Below are 17,755 nucleotides of genomic sequence, written 5' to 3'. Positions count from 1 at the left end.
GAAATCTTCCGCTCGTTATCTCAAAACATACACCTTGAAACAATTTTTATGGGAGACCTAAATATCAATTGTTAAACCTGTAACTTAGCAACCCCCTCTAATTCATTAAAGACTAGAAAAAACAAAATAGGTGATATGTATTGGACTAGATTGTTGTCATCAAAACCAATACTATAAACTCCTTTGGATGCTTACGTGACAGTGTTAGTGACCATCTCCCAACATATGTATTGAGACAATAGCAAAATGTATATAAGCTAGTAATATACAGCCATGTACGTAACTTGAATAGCTGTAATAAAGATGCACTCATTATCCTCTCCATATGTCTGTAAGTGGAATCCACTAAACACATTGCCCTTAGATGATGCTGCCTCTCACTTCAACAACACATTCCTTTAATGAAAACTCCACCTTCTCCTACAGTTAACTCAATCTTTAAGTTGCATTTCTTCCTACGGTATAGATTCAGTATTGTGTAGGTACCAGAAACCTGCTTGTACTTTACAAAACTTTCATTTCCTTGTTTTGGAAACACTGCAAGAGAAAGCCCACCCACTTTTTTAACACTTAACTTCTCACATACTTTGCAGAGGAATTTATTTCCACCTACATGGCATAATACAGATACAGAAAAATCTGAAGTTTACCCTGTCAGGTACTGCTGAAAATCTTATACATGCAATGAGTTCTGCTGATACCAGGAGCTCATCAGATGCTGTAAACAAGAAAGAGAGTTGTGACACTGTTTTCTACTGTCTTTGTTGCAGGGAGGATGAGAACTAACACTGATACACAGCCACTTCCAATGTAGCCATGCCTTTCATAGCAAAACAAAGCAATTAAATCAGTCAGGAGTTCAAAGGCAGCTGTCACCTTTTCTGACAAATTTTTGTAAGCAGCATCATGAAATGCTGAACTTTAAATGTTGGCTGTTTATACTACTTTATATATTAGGATGACTTAAATGTAATATCAAAGATTTTTGTAACATTTAGCAAAGTCAGAAAATATTTTTCCTTGTAAAGTATCAATACTTTTTCCAGTTTCCTGCCCCCTGGACAGAACTGCTAAAATTAGTACTTCTTTGCAAGAAGAGAGACAGGTGCCAACCTTGTCAACTAGGTGCACTGATACTGTTTTATAAGAAGGTCTTTTGCATTTTCTTGTGACATCCTTCCTAAGGGGGGGGGGTGCATATCTGGTAACCACATCCATGGGAGAGATATCTCTCACTGACTTTGAAGTCAGTCCTTACACAGGTAGAGTCCATGAGCATTTTCTAGTCTACAAAAGAAATGTAGCCATTAACAGCAACCATAATATACAGCAGAATTAGTTTAGTATACATTTGCTATGTCCCTTTCATTAAAAATGTTAGAAAGAAATCAGAAGTGCTTTAACTATGTATACACGTGTGTATCCGTCTGTGTCTATGTCTGTCTTTGTGTAAATGTATGAGTGTGTATTATATACCTCAAGAATTCAGGTTTGGAGAGGAGTGATTTTGCTGTAATTTAACAGATTACTAGATGAGCAGAATTAACAGGAAAACAAAAAATACAATGTCACAAGGCATCTCCATCTCAGGAAAAAAATAGTTATTCAAAGTTAATGAATAAAAATCTGGTCATATTTTGCTGTAGACTATATTTACCAAGGGGGGAAGGAACATGTTATTAATTATAAAACAAATGAAAATAATACATTTTCTGCAACATCCAGGGAAAAAAAATCTTTCCACTGCAGGCACTGTGGACCTTACACATGAAGCTGCAAGTATCTCTCAGTGTAATGATGGTATTGACACCTCAGAAAGAGTGTGTATGTTTCAGGGGCAAGTGTTCTGTCAATTCGTCACTAAGGCATGCACTTTAGCTACTTTTTTGTCTGCAGCTGTATAACTCATTATAATGTAAAACAGGTTCTGAGACACAGATAAATGAGGGTCATTCCAGAAATGAAAGCAGCAGTTCTTGTACAGAAGGTGTATAAAATGACAGTGACTGACATTAATACCGTTATACGTCAATGGGATGGGAATATACCACTACAGCCTTATGTTTATGACTCATATAGATGGGAAAGAGAAAGAGTTGAAGAAAAACAGGATTATGTTAGTATGCCATGCATCATGCGCAGCCATTTGTAGAAAAACAGATTAAAATTGTATAAGAAGCACTTAGAATGATGTTGAGGTATTAGAATAGCTCAGCCTTTTTGGGCTGATTTCTATCCCTTTCAGCTTTCTGGCTTAAAAATGCATGTGTTTGCACATTTTTCGCATCGTGCAGCACTGAGAAAGTCTGCTCTTCAAATTTTCCCTTAGAACTAGCTGGTTTCTCAGTAGTAGCACTAAAATCTGAACCCCTGTGAGTAGCACTTGCTCTAGAACCTGCTGGAATGCACTAGGAAGCCTGAAACTGATACAAGCACTCAACTTTCCTTGTCAATAAGGATAAATTAATTGTAGGCACTAAACAGCCTATAATTGCAAAGTACCTTGTAAAGGTAAGGGAAAACAACTCTTAAACTTTACAAAAAAGCACCTAAACAGGCATGTCCAAGGGTCCGCTTCCGGTGATTTCTCCTGTCCACCTGGTGAATATGGGCATACTGGGGTAATGCGGCAACTGCCTCATGTACACAGACAATCCTCTCCTCCTACCACCCAACACAACAACCTGCGAGAGATGCACTTACATAGCCAAACTGGAAGCAAAGCTGTCTCCGGCCAAGATTGTGCTAGACAGTCAAGAGGAGAAGGGTAACACCTGCACTACACCTCAAGCAACTCATAGCCTTTCAAAACCCACACCATCAGCACCCACACATAGCAACACTAAACTCACATATGTGGAGGCCCTTAACATTAACCTGCCCAAGCAACAAGGACCTCTGAAGCTGAAACGCAAGCAAACATCAGTCACAACCAAAGTGACACATAGCTCGCAACACCAGTGTGCCACCCATCAACAGCCCCTAAGGCAAGACAATGTACCCAACACTTTAGTCATAGGGGACTCTATAGTCAGGCACACTGATGTCCCACTCACCAGGCTGGACAAGGAGAAAATTACAGTTAACTGCCTGTTGGGTGCCAGGATCTGCCACATAACCCACGCACTCAAGTTACTCCACAACAAGTACAAATATGACTCTGTCATTGTCCATGCTGAAGTGAATGACTTGAGATGTACCTCCCTGGACTACATGAAAAGAGACATGGAAGAGCTCCTGGATCATGTGGCCCAGGCAAGTATGACCCTAGCCCTGAGTAGCATCCTGGCTTTGCCCAGAATGATACCACAGTATAAGGACAAAATGATTGACTTCAACAATTGGCTAAGCTTCTGGTGTCATTCAAAGGGGATCCAGTATATGTCTGCCTGGGAAGACATGATCGACAAACCACGATGCTTTGCCAGAGATGGTTTGCACCTGTCAGCCCTGGGATTCAGGTTACTGGCTAAAGCTCTTGCCACCCTAAAAGTGCTTTTTTAGGAAAGGTTCAAAGGATAAAACCACCACCGTAACAGATACAAGCATATAAAATCTGAAGGTAATGCTACTCAATACTAGAAGTCTAAACCTCAAAATGCATTCTCTCAAGGCACTCCTAAAAATGGAGAACATCAATATTTGTGCAGTAATGGAGACCTGGTTCAATGCTTCAGAGAGCACCCCTGCAATACCAGGCTACAACTCTTACCACACTTTTCGGCCACAAAACCAAGACCGAAACACTAAAGGTGGAGGAGTGTCCATATTCACCAAGGATATTCACACCTTCAGGCTAGTTGCCCAACACAATGCATCTGAAATTCTCCAGGTGCAACTAACACTAGGTAAGACTGTAATCCAAATTGTAGCTTGTTACAGATCCCCCACCATGACTCAAGATTCTCACTACACCTTTATAAACATACGGGAAAATATTAAGATACAAACAAACACCCTAATACTGGGTGATTTCAACTACCCTGTCATTAACTGGGAAAACTACTCGGGTACCAACTCCTTTTCCCAACGGTTCTTGGAATTCATAAATTCCAATGCCCTTGATCAACTAATCCATTGTCCCACCAGGGGATCCAATATCCTAGACCTGGTCATTACCAACATGGGATATAGATGCTCCATACCAGTGGTCACCCCCTCATTGGTCAGGTCTGACCATAAGCAAATCACCCTTGACATCCACATCCCACCCCCACACCCCAGTAATGAAACCTCCTTAAAGAACTTCTCCAAAGCCAACTTCATACTACTGAAGTCAGAAGTGACAAACTTCACGACACCCATGCAGATGGGATCTGAAAGTTCGACTGCAGAATCCTACACTAAGGCACTGTATGAGCATATCCACTTGTGCATGAATCGTGCCATCCCAAATAGAACCAAGATGCTCTTCTCCAAAAAAGGAAGCCAATCTGGTGGTCCCCTGCTATAAACAAACTATACAACAGAAGGAATAAACTGTTGCAGAAAAGAGGAAAATCCCAAGATGCAAAAAACTCCCTCACCAGCCTCAGTAAGAAGCAGAGATCCCTCATAAAATCCTCAAAAGCTAGTTATGAAAATAAAATTGCCAAAGATTCCAAAGACAACTGCAAGGCAGTCTATAGTTATGTCAAGAATCTAAATGGCAATGCTCAGATCTGCTTTGAGCTACAACAGAATGGCATTAAATATACTGATCCCAAGGATATTGCCAATACCCTGGCAGATCGATTTAGTGCCAACTTCACCCCCTCTCACCCCCTAAAGGGCCCATCTCAATACCAAAAGATTTCCAAATTCTGGTAATCATGGGCACACAGGTAGAAATCACACTCTCCAAAACTAAGAGTACAGCATCCATGGGACCAGATGACATCCCAGGCTGTGTACTACATGAACTACAAAATGAACTGGCACCTCACCTAAGTGTCATGTTTAATCATAGCCTCACCTCAGGCTTCATGCCCACTGAGTTGCGCACAGCTACAGTTATCCCACTCCACAAGGGGGGATCCACCTTGGATCCCGGGAACTACCATCCCATCAGTCTGACAAGCCTGATCTGCAAGGCCATGTAACGCATTATCATGGAACTTATAAACAAAGACACTGGCAACCTTCAAACACTGGACCCCACCCAGTTTAGGTTTGTGAAGGGCCGATCTTGTCTCCTGAATCTAATTAACTTCTTCAAATCAGTCTCTAGAGCTGTGGACGTGGGTAAGGCAGTCCACACAGCTGATCTGGACCTCGCCAAGGCCTTCGACACCATCCCCCACTCTGGAATCATAGATAAACTTACTAAGCTGGGCATAAATCCCTACATCACTCGATGGGTTGCCAACTGGCTTACTGACAGAACCCAGACTGTAAAAGTAGCTGACTCCAAATCCAGCTCCAGACAAGTGACAAGTGGAGTACCTCAGGGTTCAGTCCTGGGACCACTCTTGTTTGGCATCTACTTCTCTGAAGTACAGGCCAACACTAAGGTACTCTGGCTAACAAAGTTTGCAGATAACTGCAAACTGGGAGCCATTATTGAATCCCCAAATGATGTGGATATTCTACAAAAGGGCCTTACAGAAACAGATGCCTGGTGCCAGAGCCATGGGCTCAAGCTTAATGCCAAGAAATGCATAGTTATCCCCTTTGGAAAAAAGCATGTACCCATAAATTACCACATAGGTGGCAGGACACTAAACATTGAAAGTGTGATGAGAGACTTAGGGACACAGGTGGACAGTGGTCTCACTTTCGATAACCACATCACCACAACAGTCAGGAAATCCTTCTATGTGGCACACCTTATCACTAAGGGCTTTTCATCCAGAAAAAGGAGGTCATTGTCCCACTGTACTCATCCCTCATTAGACCCATTATAGAGTATAATGCCCCGTTTGGTATGTACCTCACAAGACATCTGCAACAGCTGGAAAGGCCACAGAAATACCTCACTAAAAGAATCACAGGCCTAAAGAAGATGCCATATGCTGACCATCTAAAAAAACTCCAGCTATTCTCTGTGGCATATCGTCTACTCAGAGGCAATCTCTGCTTAACATACAAGGCCATGTCAAACCCTGAGCTGTTGGACATGCTCCACTTAAAGAAATCCCAATCCCTCAGAGCCACACACTCCAGGGATCTAAACCTTGTCACCACAATGAACAAAACATGCTGAAGGGATAGGTTCCTGACCCAGAGACTCCCCATAGTCTGGAATAGACTGCCCATACATGTCAATCAGAGTGCCTCATTGGCCCTCTTCAAAAGGAACCTTGATGATTGGATGGGAGATAGGAAAGTCACCCTGGGGATCATGTCAGTCGCCCTGCTAGACAAGGGTCCAGAGAAGTAAATATTGTGGGAAGAAATATCCAGAGAATTGTTATGGCTAGGCTTGTATAAGCCCTAGGGCCAATAGCCTAGTACCAACCTATGAACCTATGAACCTATAAAACAGTATTTAATTCTAAGATAGAATTTTCCTATAATATCCTAAACTAAATTTCTCCAGTTAGATCAAAAAGAATCAAATCAACCCCAGTACCTTGGCTGACCAAGGAAACTAATCAACTACTAAAACAGTAGACAAAGCCTTCAAACTTTAGTATTCAAACAAAACACAAGATCTTTTCTAAACATTCAAGCAACATAGAAACTTATCTGAAAACATTAAAAATGATAATAATTTTTACTGAAACACCAAGAGACTCATAAAAAGCAATGCCAAATTGTTTTGGCCAGCTATCTAGAAACTTCTCAAACATGGCCAATCTAGCACTCCCACCCCACAGAGAGTAACAAGGACAATATCACAACCAAATTTAAATGATACTTTACAAACACTAGTCTTTCTTTTAATCAAAGAAAACAGGATGATATTCCAACCCAATTTAATTCACACTTTATAAATTCTAATTTTTTTTTTTTCTAATCAAGGAAAACACCCACACTCCCCATTAAACAACAACAATAACACAGAGAACCTCATTTTTCAATCTATACAAACCTCCACTATTAGAAAAATGTTACATAACCTAAAGTCAATAAACTTAGCTACTCTTCCAGCTGAATATCTAGAACATGCAGCAGATATGCTGGCATCTTGAAAATGTCATGTATTATTCCATTTCACAATGGTAGCACCTCTGCTGAATTCTGAAATTACAGATCCATTGCAATCTTATCAGCATTATCAAAAATCTTGAACAGGTGTGTCCACACCAAGCTTATCAACCACCTCACTAACAAAAATCTCCTATCCGAAACACATATTCTGTCCCAGCCATAGCACAACCACTGCCTTTATTAACTTTACAGATACTGTAAACCAAAATAGAAATGAAGGTAAACTAACATCATCCCTCTTCACTGATTTCTCAAAAGCCTTCGGCATAGTCTGTCATCAAAAGCTCATTCTTAAAGTTTCATCACTTGGATTGAATCAATCTTCCTTGTTCTGGTATCACAGCTCTCTGTCCAATAGACAACAACCTATGAAATGGCATCAAGATCTTTCACCAAATCTGCCAGTCACAGTTGTAGACTCACAATTATCAGTATTGGGTCCACTGCTGTTCAAGATGCTCACTAACAATCTTTATATTACAAGCAAATTTGCCATCACTGCACAATACACAAACAATGCTACACTTGTCTGCTCTGACCCAACTCTCCCAAAGCTTCAATAAATCACCCAACTCCTATTCCATGGAATAAAATTTTGGCTAGGCAATTCCCACTTACTTCTAAACCCAAATAAAACAAAGTTTTAACCCTAAAAATACAATTATCTAAATAATTCCTTCCATATATTTTCAGCCAAGAATACTAAAATTGCAGGAGGTCCTCAAACAATACTTAGTTACTGGGCAGCCTAACCGATGACTAAGATTTGCCTAGCCCCTCCATCAAGCCATCAAAAAAAAAAAACACACATTGAACTTGACTCCCTCGACAGGGCTAAGTGATAGCTCACAGATAACATCAGAAAAATCCAGTGTTGATCACACCTACTCCCACATCATCTGTATTCATCTCCTGTCCTTACTAATCTAAACAAAACAAAAAAAAAATGAAATTATAATCATGTCATAACAAAGTATCTACATTTTCAGCAAACATACATACAAATCCCATTATTGAACTGCCTTAAGGGATCTGAACTGGCTAGAATTATGCAATTACTTATCCTAGTCCCAATTAGCACTGGCAACTAATCTATATGCCAGAAAAAAAAATGTCCTGCACTCCAAAACATACTGCAATAGAACGTTTGCACCAGAGATATGTGCTCTAGTAACAAATCCTTACTGCTTAACACCAAGTCCATCAATAAGGTATGGTAACCACATCTCAAAATTATGTAATTATATCCCTCTCATACTCAACTTGCAGATAAAGTAATACATTTTGAAACTCAGCCTAAAAAGTACCTAAATAACACCTAGCTTTTCACAACCATTCATTACCAAACCCAGGTAATCTGACCTCAATAATTATCACAACTGCATTGCCACTTCTCTCAGAACATCCTTGAAAGACCCTTTATGCAGAGGTATTTCTATCACTCTCCTCTCCTCCATTCTTTCAATTTATTTTATATAACCTGTCTTTACCATCCAGTGATTTTTTTCTTTCTTTCTTTCTTTCTCATTCCTTCACACACTTACCTTATCCACATTTTCAATATGACTAAGAATAGATTACTTTTCTAGTCTCACCATGTGTGTATAAACAACATTTATACCTGTCAGTTACCATAGATATATATGCTACTTCAATTCAATTGCACAAACTGAATAAATGTTATGTGAAATAGTTCTAAAATCCATGCAAGGATATTGGTGCGAGCTCTGCTATCATACAAATGCATTATCTGTTTTAGCAATATGTTGAACAGCTTTGTTTCTAAGCTTCATTTGTTGTAAATATTAATTTTATGTGAATCCTTTCTGTATTTTATCCTGTAAATGTATGTAAATATTTATGACTCTGTGGAGCTTTTTGCTTCAGGCTTTCAATGAAAATGGGTTTTCCCATTCAGTCATACTACCCTGGTCAACAAAAGCAAACACACAAACAAGCAAATAACTAAATAAATAAATAAACTTACATCTCTGTTCTAATAATATTCTTAAAAGCATAGCATTCTAAAACATTTCTTCCAATATTTTCCATCCTGGTTTGAAAAACACAGGATATAAAAACTCACAATCAAATTCAATAAACCCTACATGGTTCATTTACACGACCTGCACACAGTAGCACAGAGGTTTAGATTCAGTAAGCACCATGTAGAAGCATGCACTACCTTGTAAACAAGGTAAACACCTTGGCATGCTAACTGCAGCATAAGCAGCTGAATTGCATGCTAATCAACCAATCTAACAGGGTGGTTCTATTCAACAAGCAATAAAACAACCATGTAAAATCAGTGCTGGTTTTCTCTGTGAATTCCAAAATATATTGTAATATAGCCAAGGGAAGGATTCTACATGGACAGAATGTTAGGGCCCGCTGCTGCTTTAATTCATTTATATGTGCAATAGGCTGAAGCCAAAGTTGCTGCTGCTGCCAATAGGGCTAGGCCGAGAAGGAGAAGAATTTTCAGCCCAGTTTAACTTTTCACAACCTACATGATGTGGAAATTGTAGAGTGCTACAGGGTGGATAGGAGCTCACTACAGGAACTCTGCAACCTCTGTCATCCTCAACTCAGAACCAGGGCCAACTGAGGGGAAACTATCTCAGTGGAGAAAAAGGTATGTCTAACACTTAGAATCTTAGCTACAGGTACCTTTCAGAGACCAAAAGGGGACATGTCAGGGGTGTCACAGGCAACAGCATCCAGGATCCTCCATCAGTTCCCGAATGCTATGCTCCAACATGCCAGTGACCCCATCTATTTTCCCCATACACCTGAGAAGGGGGCCAGAAATATGCAGGAGTTCTACCATGTAGCACACTACCCTGAAGTACTGGGTGCCATAGATTGTACACATATTGAAATTAAGGCATTACCAGGCAAACAGGGTAGGCTCTACATAAACAGAAAGGGCTACCACTCTATTAACTGTCATGTCATGTGTAAGCCAAAGAAATCATCTTGAACATGTGTGCTGGCAACCCTGGCAGTTAGCATGATTCACATTTCTGGCACACCTCCCAACTGTATCAGATGTTCTCTAGGGGGATATCCCACAAGGTCATTTACTGGGGGATGCATGTTATGCACTGGAACTGTGGCTGATGACACCCATCAGAAATGCACATACACCCACTGAAGAATGCCATAATGAGGCACACGCTCAAACCAATAATACCACAGAGCATGTGTTGGGACTGCTGAAGTCTTGGTTCCGGTACCTAGATACATCTGGGGCAGCCTTGCAGTGCAATCCATGGACATGTACTGAAATATTCACAGAATGTGCCATGCTACACAACATCATCCTGAGAAAACAGCTTCAGCAGGATCAGCATATGGAAGGAGCACACATCCCACCACCAATACCAAGGTCAGCACAGCCACAGGCAGATGAGGAGTCAGAGGGGGAACCACCAGCTGCTGTGGGTGTAGGTAGACATAGGCGTGTTCAATATGCCCTTGCATTGGCTAAGGAACAACGCATAGCATGCTCAGTCAACACCTGGATGGTCTAACACCTTCCTCCTGTCCACATACCTATAGTAACATTCATGCCAGGCAACTCTCACAATCTTTACCTCCCCATGTATTGGCTGTGTACTGCTTGCATCAGACAGAGTCAGCCCTGAACTAAAACTGTGGCAACTGCTGCCTTTACAAGGCAAGTCTAGAACCTGGAGTGTATTGTGTAATAATATGTATGAGTGGCATATCCTTGCATGTTGTTACTTGGTAGTGTAAGCAAGTAAAATGTGGGAGATTTGTACACAAATGACCTTAACATGTGAGCAGAGACATATTTGACTTATATGAGCAAGCTGGATGCAAGAAAGGACAGTAACAATAGAAACATATCCTTGTTTGTGCCATAACAGAAATGCAGCTTTGCTCCCCACCCCTAAAAGAACATGCTGTATCCCTGTATTCTGTCTCCTACAGGCTTTTGAGGGGAGATCTATACCTGACATTCAGGGCATTGTCAGTCCCCACTCTGATGGATCTCTTGCATATCCACAAAACAAACAATTACCCATTCTAAAGACTTAAACCTTGCCTGTGATATAAATAGGTCCTGCTGGAGAGATAGGTTTGTATCCCAGAGACTATCGCGTCTATGGATCATGCTCCCCATCCATGTGAAGCATAGTTCCTCTCTAACCCAATCCAAGTGCAACTTGGACAATTGGATGGAAAACCAGAAATGTATCCCTGGCTTGGCATCTATGTCTCTAATTGAAACAGGTCACCTGTAAATGATTCATCTCACAGGCCCATGCTTACACTTATCAAGAGTGTCAGAACTTGTCAGAGATTTGGGATGCATGGCTAGGCTTAAAAAGGCCCTTGTGGTCATTAGCCTAGTAAACACCTATGAACTTAAATGACATCTTTGAAATACTAAGAGTGCTATGAAATGACTTGTCCTTGAAAGATATCTATAGATTTAATACAGAATATTCCATGTGAAGGTATTGAAAATCATGTATACCTGTGAAATGCCCTGACAAACTTGCCCATGCCATCAGTACATGTCTAACTAATGCATACAGATAAAAGTGTAAAAACCTTTGCTAATCAAAATAAATATATAAAACTATTAAACATATTATTCATAATTATATGTCGGCATATAGGATCATAGGAAGTTTCTAGGCTATTGGCCCTGAGGCCCTTATAAGCCTAGCCAAGCGTTTAGCCCATGTTTATACAAGTCAGCACCCAAAATCCCTGTCCAGCAGGGACACAGGTGGAATCCCAGGGGTATATTTTCTGTTTCCCATCCAGTTATCCAGGTTGCGCTTAAAAAGGGATAATGAGGTACTCTGCTTGACATGGCGAGGGAGTCTATTCCACAGATGGGGAGTGTCTGGGACAAAAATCTGTCCCACCAGCAAGTCCTATTGATATCACAGACTAGGTTGAGGTCACACATGTGGGTTACTCAATTGGAGCTTGACTTGCGGATATGCAGCAGTCCCATCAAGGCAGGGTCTGAGATTGCTTTGTATGCCAGACAGAGGTCACCTCTGAGGAGTCGGTATGAAAGTGAGTAGAGGGACAGGGCTTTTAGCCTATCTGTGTAGGATAGATGTTTGAGGCCCTGGATTCTCCTGGTGAGGATCCTCTGTGGTCTCTCCAGCTGCTGCATGTGCATTGCGAGGTATATGCCAAAGGGGGAGTTGTACTCTATAATTGGCCTTATAAGGGAAAAATACAGGGGTGTTGTGACCTCCTTGTCCCTGGATGAGATACCCTTACTTATGAGGTGGGCCATGTAGAAAGCTTTCCGTACAACAGAAGCAACATGGAGATCAAAAGTCAGGTTGCTATCAACCTAGGTGCCCAAATCCTTCATGCCTGATTGCATGATTTGGACATTGTTATTAATGTGATAATGTGTGGGAGCATCACTCTCCCCAAAGGTGATGATGATACATTTTTTGGTATTCAGTTTGAGGCCATGTTTTTGGCTCTAGTAATTTGTTTGGGTGAGACGCTCTTGGAAGATGTCCACATCACTTGGGGGATGGATGACCACTTCCAGCTTGCAGTCATCTGCTTGCTTCATCAGCCACAACCCACTGGTTTTGCCTGCACCTCAGAGAAGTATATTACAAATAACCGAGGCCCCAAGACCAATCCCTGGGGTATGCCATTCATTATGGCTCTACTGCTTATGGTGGCTTCCCCTATTTTGATTAGGTGGTTTCTGTCAGTAAGCAAGTTTGCTACCCATCTGGCAACATATGGATTGATGCCTAGTTGAGAGAGCTTATCTATTATGCTCAAGTGGGGAATAGTGTCAAAGGCTTTGGCCAGGTGAAGGTAGGTGGTGTGCACCTTCTTCCCCTTGTCCATGGCTTTGGTGACTGTCTCAAAGAAGTCAACCAGACATAACAGACATGACCTCCTCTTGATAAAGCCAAACTGTGTGGGGTCGAGTGTTTGGAGGTTGCCAATGTCTCTGTTAATGAGGTCCATGATAATCTGTTCCATGGCCTTGCAGATCAGACAAGTTAGGCTGATGTGTCTATAATTTCCTGGATCGGTGGATGCTCCACCTTTGTGTAAAGGGATGACAGTGGCTGACCTCCACTCGGCAGGGACAAAGCCGGTACTCAGGCTTTGGTTGAATAGGGTGCCTAATGGTGCTGCAAGTTCATGACTGAGTTCATGTAGAATGCAGTCTGAGATGTTATTGGGTCCCATGGCAGCTGTATTTTTTGCCTTTGACAGGACAGTGATGACCTGTTCCCTAGATATAAGAGGAAGGGGGCGGGTACTGGGGATGTCCTGATTTACTGATGGTGGGACAGAGGGGTGAAGTTTTTACTGAATCTGTCAGCCAGTAGGTTGGCTAAAGCTACAACATTTGAGTATGTGGTGCCCTTTACCACCAGTTCTGAACAGATCTGGGTACTTCTTTTGAGATTGCGGAAATATGTGATGAAACACAGTAGTGTACAAACTGGGACCAAGCAAGAAGCAGACAGGACCCAGATAGCCAAAAATAGAAAGCAAATACATTCAATTAATTCTACTGGGCACTGTGCAAACCTGCTTAGCGGCATTGCACAGCAGTTAACAGAGTGACTTTAAGAATGATTATTAAATTAGGGAATGTCATATAACTAGTCCTGTGGCAGCAGGTGTAATTGTAGGGCTGGAGTACAGATGGTCCTGGATTCTAGTACAGGGTGTGCAACCATTTTTTTACTGTTTTGACACTGCATTTGATAGCAATGAACTGAAGCATGAGCAGGTATTATTTCAGCTTTTTTGTGGCAACAGGTATAAGTGCATGATTGCTATACACATGGTCATGGATTCTAATACAGGATATGCCATACACTTTTACTGTTGTTCCACTTCCTGTTATATTCCCTCTCACTTATAACATTTTATATAGTGTAGCTGATATTAATTATATGTATGAGGGATGAGACACTGTTATTGTGTTATCAGAGTAACCTTCCAGTTGCAATTATTTCATTCCTCACTCCTTGGCACTGCTGCTCTCCACTTACCATCACTCAAATGCGTTGCTCAGGTGTGTGCACTACAGGAAACATGATAAGTGGAACTGGTGAGAAAGCATCAGTCTGCATTGCTCTTGGTCTGCTGGTAGGCATGGCTGGCATTAGTGGGGAAGGTGCCAGGTTTAGGGCACAGAGATGGGGTGTCCAGGAGTCCAGGATATGTTTTGAACTCCTAGTAAAGCACCACAACCACAGGCTTCTGCAGGGGGACTATTCCAGCTCCAAGTACAAGTCTGAAGCTTGAAATAGTTTAGCCCAGGCTGTATCCAGTGCTGCTAGTATCCCACACAATGGAGAGCAATGTAGGCATCATTATAAAGACCTACAGGAGAGGAAGAGGGATACTCTCGGCCGTTGGTTGGAGGAATTTAGGACTGAGGACATTTCACAGCTGTGTAAGTATCAACTACATAGAGTACTTGTAAGGCTTAGAAAGCTGAATATAGGCAAGACTGGTATGCATAATGGTCTTCTGTTCTTTTCTATTTTTCCCCAGCTGCCAGTGATTAGGAGTTCAATGTCCGGGTCCACGGGGATAGATTGGAGAGACTGAGGGAAGCAAGTGGTATGTATGCAGCAGAAGAGAAGTGTTATTGTAGCATTAAATGTTAAATCTAGCCTTTTTGGTATTTTATCGAGTTGTATCAAATTGAGCATGCATATTCCAACTGTAAAAGCAAGTATGCATTCATTAGTCTGTAGCACAATCCGATTGTAAGAGTCCAATATTAGACTTTAGTCAGAGGTTGTGGGTTCAAATACCACAATTCACAACTATACAATACAGTTATTTCCTCAATAATATTTATATTAAATTAAAATCTCTATACCAGTTGCACAAATGCCCCGATATAAACTGTAATCTGTATAACTGGAATACCCATATGTGCAATACGGATCCCTTCAGATCGTCGAAACCCCACATCTGTGAATCCCATTTCATTGAGACAACAATATTGAATCTTCATGTAAGCTAAACCTTAAACCAGCAACTAACCACTTGGCCACCAGGACAACATGCACACAACAAAGTGATTAAAGCCCACCAAAGGGGGGCTTCATCCCCCACACCCCCCAATGTGGGGGGCTGCTCCCCACAGCCCCTCTAACTATATACCAACTCCAAGATTGCACTATAGAGCAGAAAATAGCAAATACCTCCTGGGTGACCAAGTGGTTCATTTCCCGGTGAACGTTTTCTCTGTTGTAAGGTTTTGCTTAAGTGAAGATTTGATATTGTCATCTCGATGAAACAGGATTTGCTGATGTAGAAGTTTCAATGATGTGAAGGGGACCTGTGCAATATTTTCACATTTCAAGGATTACTTGTAGCAATCTGTAGTATAGTGAGTATCTGTTAGAAGGTATATTTAAATATAAAACTTAAGATAGTAGAGTTGTATAATTGTATTAATACATTGTATTCACATATGATGGTACTAATTTTATCTTTTTTTTCTCTCACCCCACACCTTATTTCTCTTTTATATTTTCTTGATTTTTATTTTATTTTTAAAAATAATTTATTTTATTTTTATTTTATTATATTTTATTTTATTTTTTTATTTTTTATCTTTAGTATCTGTCATCAAAATGTGTCCATATCATCCATGTGTACCACATCACTAAATGCTGCACAGCACAGCAAAGTAGGACAGCCCCATTGGATCAGTCTGCCCCAGCTCCACCGGCTCCACCACTGATGCCCAGCACATCTGGGAGCCAAACTGGCAGCACTGCCTCTGCTGCCCCCGCACTACCTGTAATTTCACATAGTTCTGCCCTGGAGGCTGGTCCAGTAGTACCCTCCAGGAGCAGTGACAGAGGTGGTGATTTCATCACCCACAGTGAGTTACCAGGGTTGGTGCATGCATATACCAGACGGAGTGGCTGCTCTCTCTCATGTTCCATAGTAGTAGAAGTGGTAGTAGTAGTAGGAAACGTTAAGCACTCCAGCCACCTGTGGAGTAAGGGGTGAGAACTCGATTCTCACTTTCTCCAAGCTTGATGGCCATGGGCGTGGGTTGTCCCCACCCTCACCCCAATCATGGTGTTCCCCAACCTTTTGTGACCATCACCATCCCTGTCTCTTGTCTAGTTTGTATTGTCTGTCTGCAATTACTTTCTCACCTACCCAACTAACATGACCTAGACATACCTACATAACGTCTCCAATATTCCTCTCTCCCTCTCTCTCTCTCTGTCTCATATAAAAAATAAATGTGTACCTGTCTCACAAAATAAAAATTGAAATTGTCCCATACATAGCTCTCCATTTTGCACAAGTTTCATCTTGACACACTTGATTTGGTCCTATTGGCTATACAACATGATTGCATTGCAGTCACCCTCTTTGTGGAGGTGGCAGTCCAAATTCAGTTAATAGTCTGCACATATTATCAGTTTACACTGTTAAAGAAATGGATAGCTATGATTCTATCCCACCTCCCTCCTGCACATTCCTGTCCTGCTTTCCCTTTGTTCTTCCCCCTGCTTGCTCCTCATTTCACCACTTTCCAATATACCCCATTTCCACTACTTAGTCTGGTCAAAAAATAGAATCATACACAACATACATAAGTAGCAGAAAAAGCAATGGATCGCTTCACTTTTTGGGCTCCATGTTTGCGGGTAGGTGCTCATCTTGTACCAATGCACAGCAACGTTGAGCAGCGGCAAACTGCTTCTGTTACCTCTGTGCAATGCTGCTTAACTCCACTGAACTATGTTAACACACAGCAACACTTGTAGTATAAATAATTAATGTCATTGCCTTAACAATGCTTTTGTAAAAGTATTAAAAGACATTAGATACACCTAGATTCAAACCCAGTACCATCTGGGCGCAAAAAGAAATGTATCACTGCATTAACATGTGCTGCACAGAGTCAGTTAAGCAAAAGGTGTGTTTCATAGACTGACTACTGTCAAACTTTAGCAATTTGGCTCAAGTTTGTGCACTGCTTAGCTACATGCAAAAATGTGTATCTCACATACGTATACACTGTTCCAACTGCAGCACAAACCCGCTGCTCGCAGAGCTTTGGAAAAGTAAATATTGTTATGTATTACTGCTGTTTACTGCCAGTTTCCTGTCTATGACATGAAATTACATGTGGAAACATAACAAACTGAAGGCTCTATCTAACAATATGCCACATATTTACAATACAACCTTGTGTTGCCACCCTCCATAAGCACTACAACCCTGGTGCCTCAGTACTTTTTCCACACATATACACATATACTACAGAAAGTAATATAAAATGTGTGATATGCAATGCACATCAATCTGCTAACATGCAGAACTACAACAATTGAACCATAAGCCTAAAAAGCCTTATCTGCAAGGCTAGGGAAGGAATCAGCATGGACCTTTTCCACAGGGACATAGGTGACCTTCAACACACTTGACCTGACCTATTTTATTTTTGTGTATTAGTGGGTCTGTCAGATAATAGATATATGATTAGAGCTTAGAAATTCAAAAAAATGGAGATGATTGAATGAACTAGATAGGGCAGAAAATATTAATATTGTAGTTAAGAGGTAGGATATAA

The sequence above is a fragment of the Protopterus annectens genome, chromosome 3.part1 (assembly GCF_019279795.1).
Source record: "Protopterus annectens isolate FY-2018-M chromosome 3.part1, PAN1.0, whole genome shotgun sequence".
Lineage (NCBI taxonomy): Eukaryota > Metazoa > Chordata > Ceratodontiformes > Protopteridae > Protopterus > Protopterus annectens.
The sequence above is the reverse complement of the archived record's forward strand: the minus strand, read 5'-3'. Positions refer to the sequence as shown.